This window comes from Carcharodon carcharias, chromosome 12 (genome assembly GCF_017639515.1).
Source record: "Carcharodon carcharias isolate sCarCar2 chromosome 12, sCarCar2.pri, whole genome shotgun sequence".
Taxonomy (NCBI): Eukaryota; Metazoa; Chordata; class Chondrichthyes; order Lamniformes; family Lamnidae; genus Carcharodon; species Carcharodon carcharias.
The window spans coordinates 26,385,774-26,402,331 of NC_054478.1; the positions used below are offsets into that span (position 1 = coordinate 26,385,774).

General features: G+C 42.6%; 1 protein-coding gene across 1 annotated transcript in view; it reads right to left on the reverse strand.

Annotated features, from left to right (window-relative positions):
• The window catches only part of LOC121284659 (contactin-associated protein-like 5), a 1,009,875-nt gene that overhangs the window by 530,176 nt on the left and 463,141 nt on the right, over positions 1-16,558 (reverse strand). The gene's annotated exons all lie outside the window — the stretch shown is intronic.

Genomic DNA, 16,558 nt, shown 5'->3' on the forward strand with positions numbered 1-16,558 from the left:
ATTGGCCATGAGGAGCAGGAGTGCCTCCCCCCACCACACCTGCAAAGATTATCCGCTACATCAAGAAGCCTCTCCCCCCTGCCCACACTAGGATTGGACCCTTCCAGGGTCAAAGGGTATGAATCCTTCCCTCAGGTCCATGGATGCGGTCACCCCTGCCACAAACCCCTTCCCCCCAAAAAACATTCACAGTAGTCGTGCCAGGCTCCCTACCTACTCCTGTGGCCTGCTTTGGCATGTTCCCCAGTCAACAGGCAGCCAAGCCTGTCAATCAGGCTGTTTCCAGTGGGGAAACTGTCAAAGCTCCACAGCATATGGGGGAAACCTGGACCCAACCCCAGCCCCTGTCATTATCAAGATGATGGTTTAAAAATAATACTGACCATAAGAAAAGAAAGACTTGCATTCCTATAGCAACCTATGTGACCACAGGAGCGCTTTCTAACCAATGAAATACTTTTAAAGTGGAGTCAGTTTTGCAGTCCAGGAAACATTCCAGCCAATTTGTACATAGCAGCAAGTGATAATAGCCAGACAAACTTTTTTTGTCATCTTGATTGAGGGATACATATTGACCAAAATGCTGGGGATAACTCCCCACCTCTTCTTCAAAATAGTGCCATGGGATCTTTTATATCCACATGAGAAGTTAGGCAAGTATTTGGTTTAACGTCTCATCTGAAAGATGGCACCTCCAACAGTGCTGCATTCCCTCAGCACTATACAGGACTAAAAGCCTTAAATTTATGAACCCTGACTCAGAGATGAAAGTGTCACCAACTGAGCTATGGCTGACACCTCAAAGGGATTCACCCGATTTCCAACTCTAAACTGAAGGAGGATGCCATCATTAAATATGACCAGGAGTTCCTGGAAAGCACTGACCTCTCCAAAGGGTCTATGATTGAATGTACAAGTGTGCCTGCATGCGACCGATATTAAAGGATGATTGTGGATACCATATAAGAGCAGCGAATGCGACCTCTCTAAACTTGGTGGGAGCTCAGTGCTGGAAAGATGCACGTGTCTGCATAGGCCTCACACATGATAAACAAGGGCAGAAGTGAAAAGATTCTGATCTCAAGGAAAAGAACGTCTTCAAAGTAAATGAAAAAAAAAGACAGAAGGCTAAAAATAAAGGATGACGTGACCAATATGTCAAAAATAAAAAAAACATTAAAAGTTGGAGAACAAAAATCAAATCAGACAGTAGACAACCTTTCAACAGTAAAGCCAGAGAAGTTAAGGGGACTGGGTGGGGGGGGGGGAGGGCGGTGGGGGCAGGAGTGGGAGGATATTGTTTAAAGGATGGAAGCATAGGAATAAAGAAATGCATATGGTGGAAAGAAAACATTAGAGATGGTAATATGAGGTGCAGAAAGTAAGATTAACCTTCACTGTCTGCACATTAAATCAGACAAGCGGGATCAGAAGTTTTGAAAAAGATAATTTGGAAGAAAAGGCGGGAAGGAAAAAAAAAGAACAGAGCTGTCAGTTTAGAAAAAAAATCTCTCAATTAAAGTTTGAGAAGACGCAAACAAAAATGAAGAGATAACATTAGGAAGGTGGCTTAATGCCAAATGGACTTAGAAATGCTTTAACATAAGCCAACTGAATAGTTGGAATTGAGTCAATTAAGTACATTTCTTTTGTGGAGTTAGCAAAATGAATATCAGATCAAATATGCAAAAAGAGTGAATGAAAAATGATGGATGGACAGGAAAGAAGTGACTCAATTGAAGATTATCCAAAATTGCTTAGCACAATGTCAATTTAATAAATCTATACAAAACTTTATCAATAATGCAATGCTTTGTTATTCCAAAAGCAGTACGCTCTGAGGTGTCTGAATGGCAAGATAAGGTACTGTGCAACTGCATGTATCTCTTGCTGTTAAATCCTTTGGGTGTAAAAAGATTAGATACTCTCTTGACTTTTACTTCAAACTCCGCTTCAAAAATGTCTGGCGTTAAGCCAATTCCTCAGCTCCAGTGTTGGGGTAGCCTGGTCAATGCAAGCTGTACCTGCACAACAACTGGACACTGCCATCCTTAACAAAAGAGATGCTAAGGAACACTTGTCCATGTTAATTATGGCAAAACTTTCTTCCCCCATCACCCCAAATGATGTTACAGTTAGGTCAAATGAAAATATTGAAATTGAGATTGGGAGGCTTTTGGGAGGGAAGGCTATTAAGGGATAAGCACCCAAGATCAGTAAATAGGGTCAGGACACAGATCAGGCATGATTAAATTGAAAGAAGGGACAGGAGGTGGCCTACACCTGTTCCTATTTTCTTACCTCCAGTACCCTGAGACCAGAAAGACGCTAGCTTCCATGTTAATGGATAGCTACAATTGGAACCTTTAGGGGCATTCCAATGCTCATTATTGGCCTCAAGCACACTAGGAATTGCAGGCAAGCAGATTTTAAAGGGGGTTAACCTTCACCATTCATGCCCGTTTCATCTAGCTGTGCCAGTTTTAACACCCAACTGGCTGAATCTTCCACACCCAAATCTCTAGCTAGCACTCAATTTCATAGCAGCATACAGAACACAATCAAGCAATTCAGTCCATTAAGCCTGTGCCGACTCATTAAAACACAGCAAATTTTGCTTTTTCAATTATATACTCAGCTCGCCTTTGAAAGTTACTATTGAATCTGCTTCCAACACTCTTCCAGACACTGCATTTTAGATCATGACAACATGCTGCATAGAAATATATTCTCCCTATCTCCTCCCTGGTTATTTCACCAATTATCTAATTATCTTAAGTATTTGTTCTCTGGTTACTCATGGAGTAGTCCGAAGTATTCTTTATGATCTGCCATTTCCGGACCCTTTACAAATTTTATGTATACATCTATAAAGTCACTTACTCTCAAGGTTTCTCCAGGCTTCCCTCATATCTCAGTCTTCTGGTGTTAACAATTAGCCTTCGGCTCTCCTCTGAAGTACTATGAGCATCTTAATTTCTCTGTGTCTAGAGAAGAGCAACTGGACACGGCACTCAAGGTATCATCTGACCGAAGCACTATACAGTGTGAGCATGACTTGCTCTAACTTGTATTTTTCTGTTTTAGCTACATAACACAGCCTCAACATCCTGCACTTATATAGCAGATACGTTGTAGAAAAATGTCAGGAGGTGTTTCACAGGAGTCTTTTTGATGCCAAGCCACATATGGAGATATTAGGATGGGTACTCAAAAGCCTAGTCAAACTAGTAGGTTTCAAATAATGGAGAGCGATAAAGATGCAGAGAGGGACATAGGGATGGAACTCTAGAGCTTAGGACCCTGGTAACTGAAGGCAAGGTTGCCAATGGTATGTGCAACAGATTTAGATTTGCAGGAGCATGGAAAAATTGAAATGTTTGAACACAAGAAGGAGAATTCTAAAATCTATTTAAAATATATAGTTCAACGTTCTGTCTGCATTGTTAATTACTACTCAACATTGGCTAGACATATAGAATACATCACAGAATGCCTAGGTCCCTTTTCAACTTAATCCTAGAATATCAGTCTCAAGTCTGACAGTCCCACTGGAAAGGTAAACATAAGCACTCAAGGAATCCAAGTGATGTACAAAGTCAATCACAAAGTTAAGGTTTGACACATTAAAGGGAGGTTCTCCTTCTGCAGGTTAGGTTTGTTTATTTTTATTATTTCACAGGATGTGAGCATCGCTGGCTGGGCCAACACTTATTACCCATCCCTAATTGCCCTTGAGAAGGTGGTGGTGAGCTGCAGTCCGTGTGTTGTCTTAACATCCACAAGTGCTATTAGGGAGGGAGTTCCAGGATTTTGACCAGATGATTTTAAAAGACCTCATGACATTATTCAAAGAAGAACAGGAACTTTTTCTGTCATCCCCAGCTTTCTCTCAAACTCCAATAGCAAATCAAATCATTGAACTCATTGGCTCCACACGGGACCCAGCTGTAGGCAATTTGGCTCTGATGCTCATGTGAAAAAAAAAATACAACAATTCAGAAATACCTAATTGATTATGGGAAGCTATTGGAGCATCCTGAGGACATAAAAGACTTGGCCTAAATAGCCAAGTGGTTATGGTAATGGATTTGTAACCCCAAGATCAAGAGTTCAAATCTCACAATGGCAAACTATGAAACATGTAACTTCATCTGAAACAGATGGAAACAGGTTTGTACTCGAAAGAGTTACAGACATCAAGAGTTCAAATCTCACAATGGCAAACAATGTAACTTCATCTGAATAGGAACAGATGGAAATGTGTTTGTACTCAGAAGAGTTACAAGTTTCTGGTGATGGACTGAGGACATGAAAGGTACTGCATAATGCAAGGCTTTAAAACACAAGTATAAATTAGACTCCTTGACCCATCCGTTTCCAGAATTTTTGCCTCCATTGCGATAGAACTTCACTTATGTTTTGTCAAAGATCCTCTTCGGTTTCAATTCAATAGCTATATTTTATATGAGGGTTCGATATTGGGGTCAGTGAGTGATGTTTCCAAGGGGTCAGTACTGGGATCAGTGAGTGAAGTCCTCCCGTGGTGTCATTCCTGGGTTTAGGTGATACCATGGAAATGCAAGATTTTCCCACGAATAGTCGTTTGGTAATACAGAACTTAAATATTGCTGAAAAAGGAGACATGTCTAAGCTTTTCATCTTGCACTCATCAGGACACTCGCAAGAATACCAATATGAGGGGGGAATGCCTTGACCAATCAAGGTTTAAATTTCAAACAATGCTTGGCAGTTAACTGTCAGTCACCATCAGTAGTGCATTCTCCATGGCAACACCACTTGCCAACCAATTAGCACTCTCTCTACATGAAGTATAAATTGTTGTTTCCCCCCTTATATTGGTATCCTTGCGAATGTCCTAATGGGTGCAAGATGAAAAGCTTAGATATGTCTCTTTTTTCAGCAATAGTTTCTCACTACTATATGAAAATACCAACGTAGATTATGTGCTAGAGTGGGGCTTGAACCCATAAGCTTACAATTCAGAAATGAGCATGATATCAGAGCAGCCAAGCTGACACCCTCAACTTGGATCAGTTTCACAATCTATTCCTTCTTTGCTAACCAGAACTTTTTGAATGAGAAATGTCACTTAGCTTTCAGTCGCTTAATGGCAAATCAGAAGTAACATCGTTTTCACATCACTTTAGCAGTAAATTCTCCACTTCATTGTGTAAAAGCTGACATTTAATTTGTTCACTGATGTGTGATTTTATCAGTGGACTATCCTTTACTCTTTGACATCCAGTCTGAAATTGGCTGTTCTTCATTCTTCAACAAAGCCAACAATTACAGGCGGCAGTCACTGCCAATTGAGAAGGTAATGGTCCCTTGCTGCGAGAGAGTTCTAAATGTGTGTCTCTCTCTCTCTCCTTCATGTGACACACTGATAGACCTATTTAACACTTTTACTCTTAGCACAGGTATTGCTCTCGGTACTTGGGAAAGAGAATAGGGAAAATTACAAGTAGAATGAAGGTATTAAACATCTTCACAACTGTGCTACTGAATTTTCAGATACTGTTACCAAAACAATACATAATATTGGAGGTAAAATGCTATGGATGCTGGAGATCTGAAATATAAACAGAAAATGCTGGAAGCACTCTACAGCTCTGGCAACATCTTCCTCACAGATGAGCACTTTTAGCATGCTCCACTTGTGTTATACATCATTGACTTAGGCAACATTGTTTTTTATTCTTTCGTAGGATTCTTTCAGCATCACTGACAAGGCCAGTATTTGTTTCCCATTCCTAATTGAGAGAGAAAGTGGTAGTGAACTGCCTTCTTGAATGGCTGCAGGTCATGTGGTGTAGGTACACCTTCAGTGCTATTAGGAAGGGAGTTGCATCTTTTTGACCCAGCGACTGTGAAGGAATGACAATATAGTTCCAATTCAGGATGGCATGTGGCTTAGGAGGGGACCTTGCAGGTGGTGGTGTTCCCATGTATCTGCTGTTCTTGTCCTTTTAGATGGTAGAGGTCACAGGTTTAGAAAATGCTGTCAAAGGAGGCTTTGCAAGTTGCTACAGTGCATCTTCTATATGGTACACACTGCTGCCACTGTGTGTCGGTGTTGGAGGGGGTGATTGTTTAAGGTGGTGGATGGGGTGCTGATCAAGCGGGCTCTATGTCCTAGATAATGTTATGCTTCATGAATGTTGTTGGAGCTGCACTCATCCACATAAGCAAGGAACATTCCATCCTGACTTGTGCCTTGTAAATGGCGGAGTCAGGAGGTGAGTTATTTGCCACAGAATTCCCAACTCCTGTAGCCACAGTATTTCTATGGCAGGTCCAGCTAACTTTTTAGTCAACATTCAGCAATGTTAAGGTGGTTAAATGTCAAAGGAAGGTGAGTAGATTCTCTCTTGTTGGAGGTGGTCATTGCTTGGCACTTAACATCTTATATCAACTGCCAAATGGAAGGGGCCTGCAACCAAGGTAACCCTCAAAAGAAAAGAAAACATTCTTTCCACAGTACGATAGAACCACCAGAAAGAAAAAAACACAAGAAGCACATAAAGGGTAGTGAAAATGTGGAACACTCTCTCTCAAACGACTGTGGTTACTGGGCCAATTTAATTCAAATTACATGTTCAAGACAGAGACTGATCTTTTTAGAAACAGCTATCGAGTGATACATTACTTTTTACTCATTCACGGGATGTGGGTTTCGCTGGCTAGGCCAGCAATTATTGCCCATCCCTAGTTGCCCTTGAGAAGGTGATGATGAGCTGCCTTCTTGAACCGCTGTAGTCCAAGTGGTGTGGGTACACCCACAGCGCTTTTAGGAAGGCAGTTCCAGGATTTTGACCCAGCGACAGTGAAGGACCGACGATATATTTTCAAGTCAGGACGGTGAGTGACTTGGAGGGGAACTTCCAGGTGGTGGTGTTCCCATTTATCTGCTGCCCTTGTCCTTCTAGGTGGTAGTGGTTGTGGGTTTGGAAGTTGCTGTCTAAGGAGCCTTGGTGAATTCCTGCAGTGCATCTTGTAGATGGTACACACTGTTGCTACTGTGTGTCGGTGATGGAGGGAGTGAATGTTTGTGGATGTGGTGCCAATCAAGCAGACTGCTTTGTCCTGGACAGTGTCAAGCTTCTTCACTGTTGTAGGAGCTGCACTCATCCAGGCAAGTGGGGACTGTTCCATCATGCTCCTGACTTGTGCCATAGATGGTGGACAAGTTTTGGGGAGTTGGGGGGTGAGTTACTCATCAAAGCCAATAAAAATGGAGTTGGGGTACGAATCAGCCTTGATCTGATTGACAACTCAAGAGGTTGAATGACCGACTCCTGTTCCAGGATGTGAGTGGCAACAGAAAATTAAACTAGAATGGAAGCATGGTTTGACCATACTTGGAGTACTGTAACAACTCTGGTCTCCCTCGTGATAAAAAGGACTGGAGAAGTTGCAAAAAGTATAGAAGTCCTGAGAAAATTATATCTCTGTTTCCTGGTTAGCAGCCAAATATATTGAGAAGCTGACCATCAGGTGGGAAGGACAGTGATGGATGGCCACATTCAGGGAGTAGGGAGGAGGGAGCAAGTGAGGAATCCTGGATTGGGTGGGGTAGAAGTCACAGGGAGGGTGGAGCAAATGGTAATGCAGCTTCAGATTGTGGGACTGGGGGTGATGGAAAGTTAGGATAGAGATGGCAAGTTGCATTTTTTTGCTGCCGTTCAGTAGGTGGGTGGGAAAATAGGCCCAGGCAGCCTTTGCATTTTTCACGAAACCTCATCCACGGGCAGGACGAGGTTTCCAATGGTTACTAAAAACAAATAAGAATGTTTTAACACCCTTTTTTGACATGTCCCTCCTCATGCGGCTGAGTCACATGCGTTTGTATCATTTGTGTAAAGTTTAGTTTTGTTATGGAAAATCTTCAGCTCCCTGAGGCAGCTCCGTACCTTCAGAGAGTTTTTCAGTGTATGCTCCCCCATGCATGCGCACACTTCAGCGTTCGTGCTCCTCCCACCCCAACCCCGGCAGCGCTGAGGCTCTTGGCGCACATTTCATGCTGGCTGGGTGCTGACTGGCCAGCCAGCTTGAAATTGCGGTCGTAGCCCGATCGCGGGCGGCGGTCAGTCTCGTGGCCATTCCCGGGCCCACTCACCTGATGAGGGGACTTTGAATTTAGCATTTCAGTTTTGACATTGGGATCAATAGAATTGGGCTTGCTCGGTTCAAAATAAAACCTAACATTCAAATTTGGCTTACTCCCAATTCCCACTGTCTTTGTCCGCAGCATTGTCACCTACAATTTATTCTGTTGCTCAGTCCTTGTATTTTTTGACGCTAATGCACAACCTCCTTTAATAATACATCACCCACAACAATAGGAGAGTAATTTGACTATATCCCATCCCTGATCCCTCTGCGTGAAATCTAACGATCTTTGTTAACAATGTGCATCTATATTTAATGAGGCTTTCTTTGTAAACCAGCATTTGGCTATCTTTAAATTGGGAGCCTCTTAACAGATAAAGGAGCAGTGATTTTTCTTACATCATGCAAATGTGATATGGTGTTTCAATTAGTGATAATGACTTGTGTGTTTATAAACAAATTTAAAGTTTTTTTTAGCTTGTATTTGTTTAGTTGATAAGAATGATTAACATTAAGTCAAGAATGTGGAAAACTATGCAAAACAGTGCAATTTAATGAGTGAGTATTCAATATATGGAACAGACTCCCTCAAGAGACAGTGCAAATAATCAGTGTTAATTCAATCAAATGCAAATAAGATTGATTTCTTTCAGGGAAAAAAAACATTTGGGGATATGTTATATGAATAATTTGAAACATGACATATGGAAAGTGTAGCGTGCTTGGGGAGAACAGGTGATTCGGAAGCAAGTCTCTACGCCATTGCAAGTTTACCGCACATCAGGCAGGATTTCTAAATGGCAGCAGACATGAAACCAGAGACGGATGGGTCTGTGATTTATTGACACTGGCAGACGTGTCAGTCTCCCAGCATGATTCTATGTCTAGGACATTTTTGTTCATATTAAAGCCACCCAGCAGAAGCTGACTGGAATTTTTCCAGTGACAGACCAGGGAAGGGGGTTGGATTCCAGTGCTCCATCCCGCTCAAGACCAAGCTCATGTGGCTATCGGGCTACAGCTGCGGATGCTTGCTATCCAGTGGAAAGGGTTATCCCCCTGCAATGATGACCTGGCAGGTGCTTTTGATAGTGATTTTTAAAAAAAAACTCTTCAGAGTTCACCTCCATCCTGACCCACCCTTTCCCTCTCCTACCTGCATTGGCAGCTCCCAATCTGGACAGTGGGGATGCCGAAGTGTCACGACTAGAGGGGCTCCAACCTCGGGAGATCACCTGCCATCCTTAATTGGGTGGCGAGCACACTCCTTGGCCCCCCAATTAGCCAGTCATTCAAAATGAGCATCGGGTATCGGGGCGATGTGGGATTGGGACCAGAAATTCACCTGTCATCACAGTCCCGACCCCAGAACAAAAAAGCAGCCCCTCAAATCTGGGGCTATTACAGACTAATTGATAGGCATGGATTACCATTAATGTTCAACACTCCATTATCGTTATATCACGTGACCACCAGAATGGTATACGTGGTTCTTCGTTTTTTTTTAAATCTAAACTTCCCATGACTGCTGCCTTTTCACATCTTGGCTTCAAAGATAATCCAAACTAGTTGGAATGAAGGTGTTTCTTCATTGTCAACTGCAATACAACAAGTTTGAGAAGACTCAACTCGGAACCTAGGGGACGCAGAGACTTGACCATAATTCAATGCCAACCTTACCAAAAAAGAGCAGGAGGTGAATGAACAAAAAATCATAAGAAATAGGAACAGGAGTAAGCCATAGGACCCCTCATGCTTGATCCACCTTTTAATACGATCATGTAAGATTGCCTGCCTCAACACTTTCCTGCCAGTCCCCATAATATTCAATCTCCTGAGATATCAAAAAGCTGTCTGTTCCAGCCTGAAATATATTCAATAATGGTGCGTCTACAACCGTTTGATATAGACAATTCCAAAGATTTACAACACTCTAAATGAAGACATTTCTCCTCAACTCAGTCCTAAATGACTGTCTCCTTATCATGAGACGGTGTCCCATATTTTAAATTCGTCTGGCAGAGTCTACTCTTCAATGTTCTTCATAATGTTTATTGTTTCAATGAGATCTACTCTCATTCTTTGAAAGTCCAGAGAGTATAGGCCAAATTTATTCAGCCTCTCATAATAGGATCCTCTTATCCCAGGAGTCATCCTAGTGAACTCATGTACTGTATAAAAATATTCACATTAATATTAGCGTGGGTTGGACATTAAAATACATTGCTGAGAGAGAATGGGCAAAATTTAATTTGGATCTGAGCCTTAGCGAATTTGATCTGGTTTGATGCTGAATTTTAGGATAGGGGCGAGCAAGGGTGTGGGCGTGTGTTGAAAACTGCGTTCCAGAAAGTCGGCACTGGATCCTGATGCCTCGGGAATATAACACAATTTTCAAAGGGAGAGCGGGTGGGACGGAACTAGGAACCCGCTTGCCTCCAATTAATGGTCTCTTAAGCTCCTTCTGGAGTTTGTTAACTGGTTGAAGAGAGACAGGGGGGCGACATCCCTTTGCTGAGCACTGCAATGACCTCCTCAGGCCAAAGACCTCCTCCAATCATTTCATCCTGCTCTTGACTAGTTACTCAGACTCGCTTATTTGATTGAAGGGAAGGAGATATTTAGATAGATGGTGGAGCTTGCTGACATCTTGAAGACTCTGTGGATGATGTTAGTGAGTCTGAAAATGCAAGGCAATTGAATTAACATTAGCAGACACCTTCTCTCGTTGATCTTGGTACCTCTACTATATGTTAATGCAGCCTACTCACGCTGCTGAGTTCAGTAACTCCTCCAAGCATTTTCTCTGATGAGCCCTTCAGCACATCCCACTTTAAAAAATAATCTTCAAGTTCAGCTAATTTATTGTACAGGAAAAAAAGAAAGTCAGGATTCATTCAAGTGCAGTTAATGTAACTCCCTCATAAAATTGATACTGGTCGTTGCTGGGAGCAGAGAAAAACGTTGAGAAATTATGCCAATCAAGTTTTAACTTTCTGCAGCTTAATGCATATTCCAACAGCAATGATTTTTGAAGAGATAGTGATAGTTTGGAATCGAGCCCATCTTAGAATATTCTACTAGAAGTAAGCTTTTAACAGAAGCTATTGCAAGGGCATTTAAGGATATTTCATGTTAAGTCAATCACCCCCCACTTGTGTGAAATGCTTCATTTATTCCCTTCAATGGGAACTGATATTGGACAGGCTCTATTAATGGGTGCCAAACCCACTGTCACCTATGCCACATGTGCCAAAGTTCAAAGTTCCACCCCAAGTCATGCATGCAGCATGCATGCAAATGTTAAATATTTTTTTCCATTAGCACCGGTTAGGATTCTGAGCCTTTTCTGGCACCACACTTTAAGACAGATGGCAAGGATGCAAAGGAGATTTACTAGATTGACGCCAGGGATGAGGGGCTTCACATGTTTGGAATAAGGAGAGAGGCTGACATTATTTTCCTTAGCGTGGAAAAGGCTAAGGGGAGAGTTAGTAGAGGCACTCAAAATTTTGCAGTGCTTTGATACAGCAGATAACGCAAAATGATTTCCACTGACAGGAGAGTCGATAGTCAGAGGACACACGTTTCAAATAATTGGTAGAAGAACCAGGAAGAAGAGGAGTACCACAGATGTAACGAAACGAGGTGTTATGATCTGGAACGTGCTGCCTGAAAGGGCTGTAGAAGCAGATTCAATTGTAACTTTCAAAAGGGAATTGGATAAATAATTGAAAACAAGAAAACAAAATGCAGGGCTATGGGGAAAAAGCAAGAGAGTAGGACTAATTGGATAACTCTTTCAAAGGCCTGGCACAGACAACAGCTGAGCTGCCTCCTTTTGTGCTGTGAGAATCTATGATTCTAACATTTCTCCACCAGCGTATCTTGACAACACCTTTATGGATGAACATTTCCTTCAATTCGCTGTGAGCAATGCTACAGGAGACCTTTTTTTTCTATCCTTTCACGGGATGTGCGCAGTGCTGGCTATTGCCCGTCCCTAATTGCCCTTGAGAAGGTGGTGGCGAGCTGCCTTCTTGAACCGCTGCAGTGTATGCAGTGTATGTAGGTACACCCAGAGTGCTGTTTGGAAGGAAATGCCAGGATTTTGATCCAGTGACAGTGAAGGAACAGCGAAATAGTTCCGTGTCAGGGTGGCGTGTGGCTTAGAGGGGAGCTTGCATGCTTCTGCTGCCCTTTGTACTTCTAGGTGGTAAAGGTCACCAGTTTGGAAGTTGCTATCGAAGGAGCCTTGGTGATTGTAGATCATACACACTACTGCTGCTGTGCATCGGTTCTGGAGGGAGTGGATGTTGGAGGTGGTGGGTGGGGTGCCAATCAAGTGAGCTGCTTTGTCCTGGATGGTGTCAAGCCTGTTGAGTGTTGATGGACCTGCACTCATCAAGGCAAGTGGAGGGTATTCCATCACACTCCTGATTTATGCCTTGTAGATGGTGGACAGGCTTTGGTGGGGTTAAAAGGTGATTTATTCGCCAAAGAATTCCCGACCTCTGACTTGCTCTTGTAGACACAGTATCTATATGGCTGGTCCTGTTCAGTTTCTGGTCAATGGTAACCCCCAGGATGTTGACAGTGGGGAATTCAGCAATATCAAGGGAAGATGGTTGGATTTTCTCATGTTGGAGATGGTCTGCTGGTCTTTTATGCTTGCTCTCACATTTTTGTGGGGTATAGTTTCCCCTATAGAACCATAGAAAAGTTACAGCACAGAAGGAGGCCATTCAGCCCATCTTGTCCATGCCAGCCCAAGGACACCCAGGTGCCCTTTCTAATCCCACCTTCCTGCACCCAGCTCATAGCCCTGCAGCTTACAGCACTTTAGGTGCAGATCCAGGTACTTTTTAAAAGAGTTTAAAGTTTCTCCCTCTACCACCAACTTGGGTAGTGAATTCCAAACACCCACTACCCTCTGCGTAAAAAAGTTCTTCTTCACATCCCCGAAACACCTTCTGCCACTTATCTTGAATCTATGTCCCCTGGTTCTAGAATTCTCCACCAGGGAAACAGTTTTATCCTGTCCACTCTATCTATTCCTCTCATAATTTTATACATTTCAATCAAGTCACCTCTCAGCCTTCTTTGTTCCAAGGAAAACAACCCCAACCTGTCCAATCTCTCCTCGTAGCTACACTTTTCTAACCCTGGCAACATTCTTGTAAACCTCCTCTGCGCTCTCTCCAGAGCTATTACGTCCTTCCTGTAATGTGGTGACCAGAACTGCACACAATACTCCAGTTGTGGCCCCATCAGTGTTTTATATAATTCCAACATTATATCCTTACTTTTATATTCTATACCTCTGCCAATGAAGGAGAGCATTCCATATGCCATCTTTACAACCTTGTCTACTTGAACTGCTACCTTCAGGGACCTGTGTACTTGTACGCCAAGATCTCTCACTTCATCGACCCCTCTTAGGATATTCCCATTTATTTTGTAATCCCTATAACTGTTTGACCTCCCTAAATGTATGACCTCACACTTCTCTATGTTAAAATCCATCTGCCACTTTCCCGCCCACTCCACCAACCCATCTATATTGTTTTGGAGATTATGTTTATCCTCTACACTATCCACTACTTGGCCAATCTTTGTGTCATCTGCAAATTTCCCAATTGTGCCTCCCACGTTCGCATCCAAATCGTTAATATATAACACAAACAGCAAGGGTCCCAACACTGAGCCCTGTGGAACACAGTTACAAATGTAACTGAAAATCTTTTAGTGCTATTTTATAGAGGATTGTACTTTACAATGTTCCACCAACAATATGCTTGGTGCTGTTTTATACAATGACATTCCCTTTCTCCAAACGTATGTGTTCAGAGTTAACTATTGTCATGTCCAGTATCGGCAAGTCCTATTCAGAATTTCAAACTGTATTTTATATTTTAAAACTGGGCACAAAAGGCTGAAAAGATGTCTGCCCAAGGGTCTCCCGATGTCTTTTGTGTATTGAAACCACCCCCCTGTCTCAAGGGGGAACAAAAGCAATATTCCAGGCTGAAGTGAATCAATGCCCTTTCCTGAAACCAATCCAGAGAGGTATTATCAAATTGAATGGGTGATTCAAAAACAAGGGTACTGACTGTCTCAAACCCTCATATATGGCAGGCGGGCTGCTGATTTTAGTGCCCTCCGAATCCGGTATTATGGTCGGTGGGAAGATGGTAGGATGGGCACCTGCCATGCAGTACATGACTCCCACAGTGAAAAGAGGAAAAGTTTTTTCACACAACGAGTGGTTAAGCTTTAGAATGCGCTGCCTGAGAATGTGGTAGAGGCAGGTTCAACTGAACCATTCAAAAGTGAATTAAATTGTTATCTGAAAAGGAAGAATGTGCAGGGTTATGGGGAGAAGGTGGTGGAATGGCACTTGGTGAGTTGCTCATTTGAAGAGCCAGTGCAGATTCAGTGGACAAAATGGCCTTCTTCTGTACCGTAACAATTCTGTCATTCAAGGTGTTAAATCACAACACAGGATGTTGGAATCAACAAGAACACCATCCTTATTTGGAAAAGGACTTGAGCTTGTAGAAAGTCTCATGATGAGACAGCCATGTTTTCTGTCTGCTTTTTAAAAATCAGCACCAGCTATTTGCAGACAGTTCTAATTCAAACACTTGTAACACTAGTAAGCCCTGATCTATTCAGTACTTTGAATTCACCTGAGAACCAACCTCTTGGAAATTTGACTACAGGAAACTACACAGCTTGCTGAGAATTCTTCACTTTACAAGGCACTTGGCTTCAACTTTTAAGCATTGAAACCATCCAAGAAACTACAGGCCTGCCACATGGGAGCTGGAGTTGGTAAACGAGAGACTGAGATAATTGTAAACTATAACAGTACATTACTTCCACCTGTATCTAAACTTTGTGTTTGTGAGTCTTCATTCTTAATTCAGGGTAAGAGTGTGAGAATAAATAATCTTCTTTATTTTAATGCTCACAAAAGCTTACTCCTCGAATTATTTAATTTGGGATGCACACTCCAAGCGTAAGGGCAGGATTTTTAGTTAGGCAAGCGCCTACGATTGGCGGGCCCGGGAGCAGCAGGGGAACCGACCCCCGACAGGCCAATTAACGCATGAAAGGTGCGCTGAAAGGCTCAGCGCTGCCGGGGTGGGGGCAAGAGGAGCATGGGCATGTGGAGTGCAGCATGAAAGCTCCCTGAAGGCAGAGAGCTGCCTCAGGGAGCTGAAGAATTTCAATGCAAAAAAGCAAGGGTTTTAAAAACCAGGAAAAAAATGCCCACCCATCAGGATTAGTCACGAGAACATAATGGATGATGAAAATCCTGCCCAAATTTTAACTTTAAAAAAAAATTAATATCGGAAACCTCATCCCGCCCGTGGATGAGGTTTCCTGAAAAATGCAAAAGCCGCCTGGCCGATTCGCTTGCCCGCCAACTGTAATGTTGGACAGACAATGAGAAACCTCAGTTAATTACTACTTTAATGGCCCTAGTTGTTGGTGGGCATGCTTCCGAATGTGGCACGCGCCCACCGAGCAAAGTATTGCGCTAGTGTGCGATGACCTTGGGACACTTGCCTGACGTCATCATGCGCTATTTTACGCTGGAGCGGGTTGGGTGCACATGCCGCATGCCAAGCGAAAAACTCTGGCCTAAGAAAACACACACCTCTTCCATAAACATACTGATCATGGGCAGTAAAGGAACAAAAAAACATCTGTCCGTTGACATTGTATTTACTAAGGTGAAAGCATTTCACGTCTAATCCATGCCTAATTTATACAATATGGACTAGAAATTACTGTTGGTGGACAAATGCTTACTGCATTCATTAATGTTCCTTGTCCATTTTAGCAGAAATCAGTGAACAGAATAATGGTTGGTTTAAAAAGCAGATAATGGAACGTGTTAAATTTTGTTTGCCTCAATCACCAACAATCATTTCCAGGTTTAAAATTCAAATATGATTACCATCTAGTTCTCACTTTGTCACAACATGAAATACAGTGGTAATTCATTGGTCAAGTGGCCAGGCATGCTGTTGAAGGTTAAAGGATTGGAAAAAAAAAGCTTTCAGCCGAGCTGACAAGGACTGCTTTCAAATGGTAACAATACCTTAAGGCAAAAATGCCTGGCCTGCGTTATTACTGCCCTGGCTGAGAGTCTCAAAGTAGGTGTCACAGTCTCAGAATAAAGGATCAGCCGTTTAGAACTGAGACAAGGAGAAACTTCTTCCTTTGTGAATCTTTGAAAGTTGGTGGATGCTGGCCATTGAGTGTATTCAATGCAGAGATCGATAAGTGGTTAGATGCCACTGAAATCAGGGAACAAGGAATAGTGTGGGAAACGAATGGGAAAGAATTTTGAAGGGCCGAATGGTCTAAACCTACTACTACTTCTTATGTTTCGATGTGATTAATC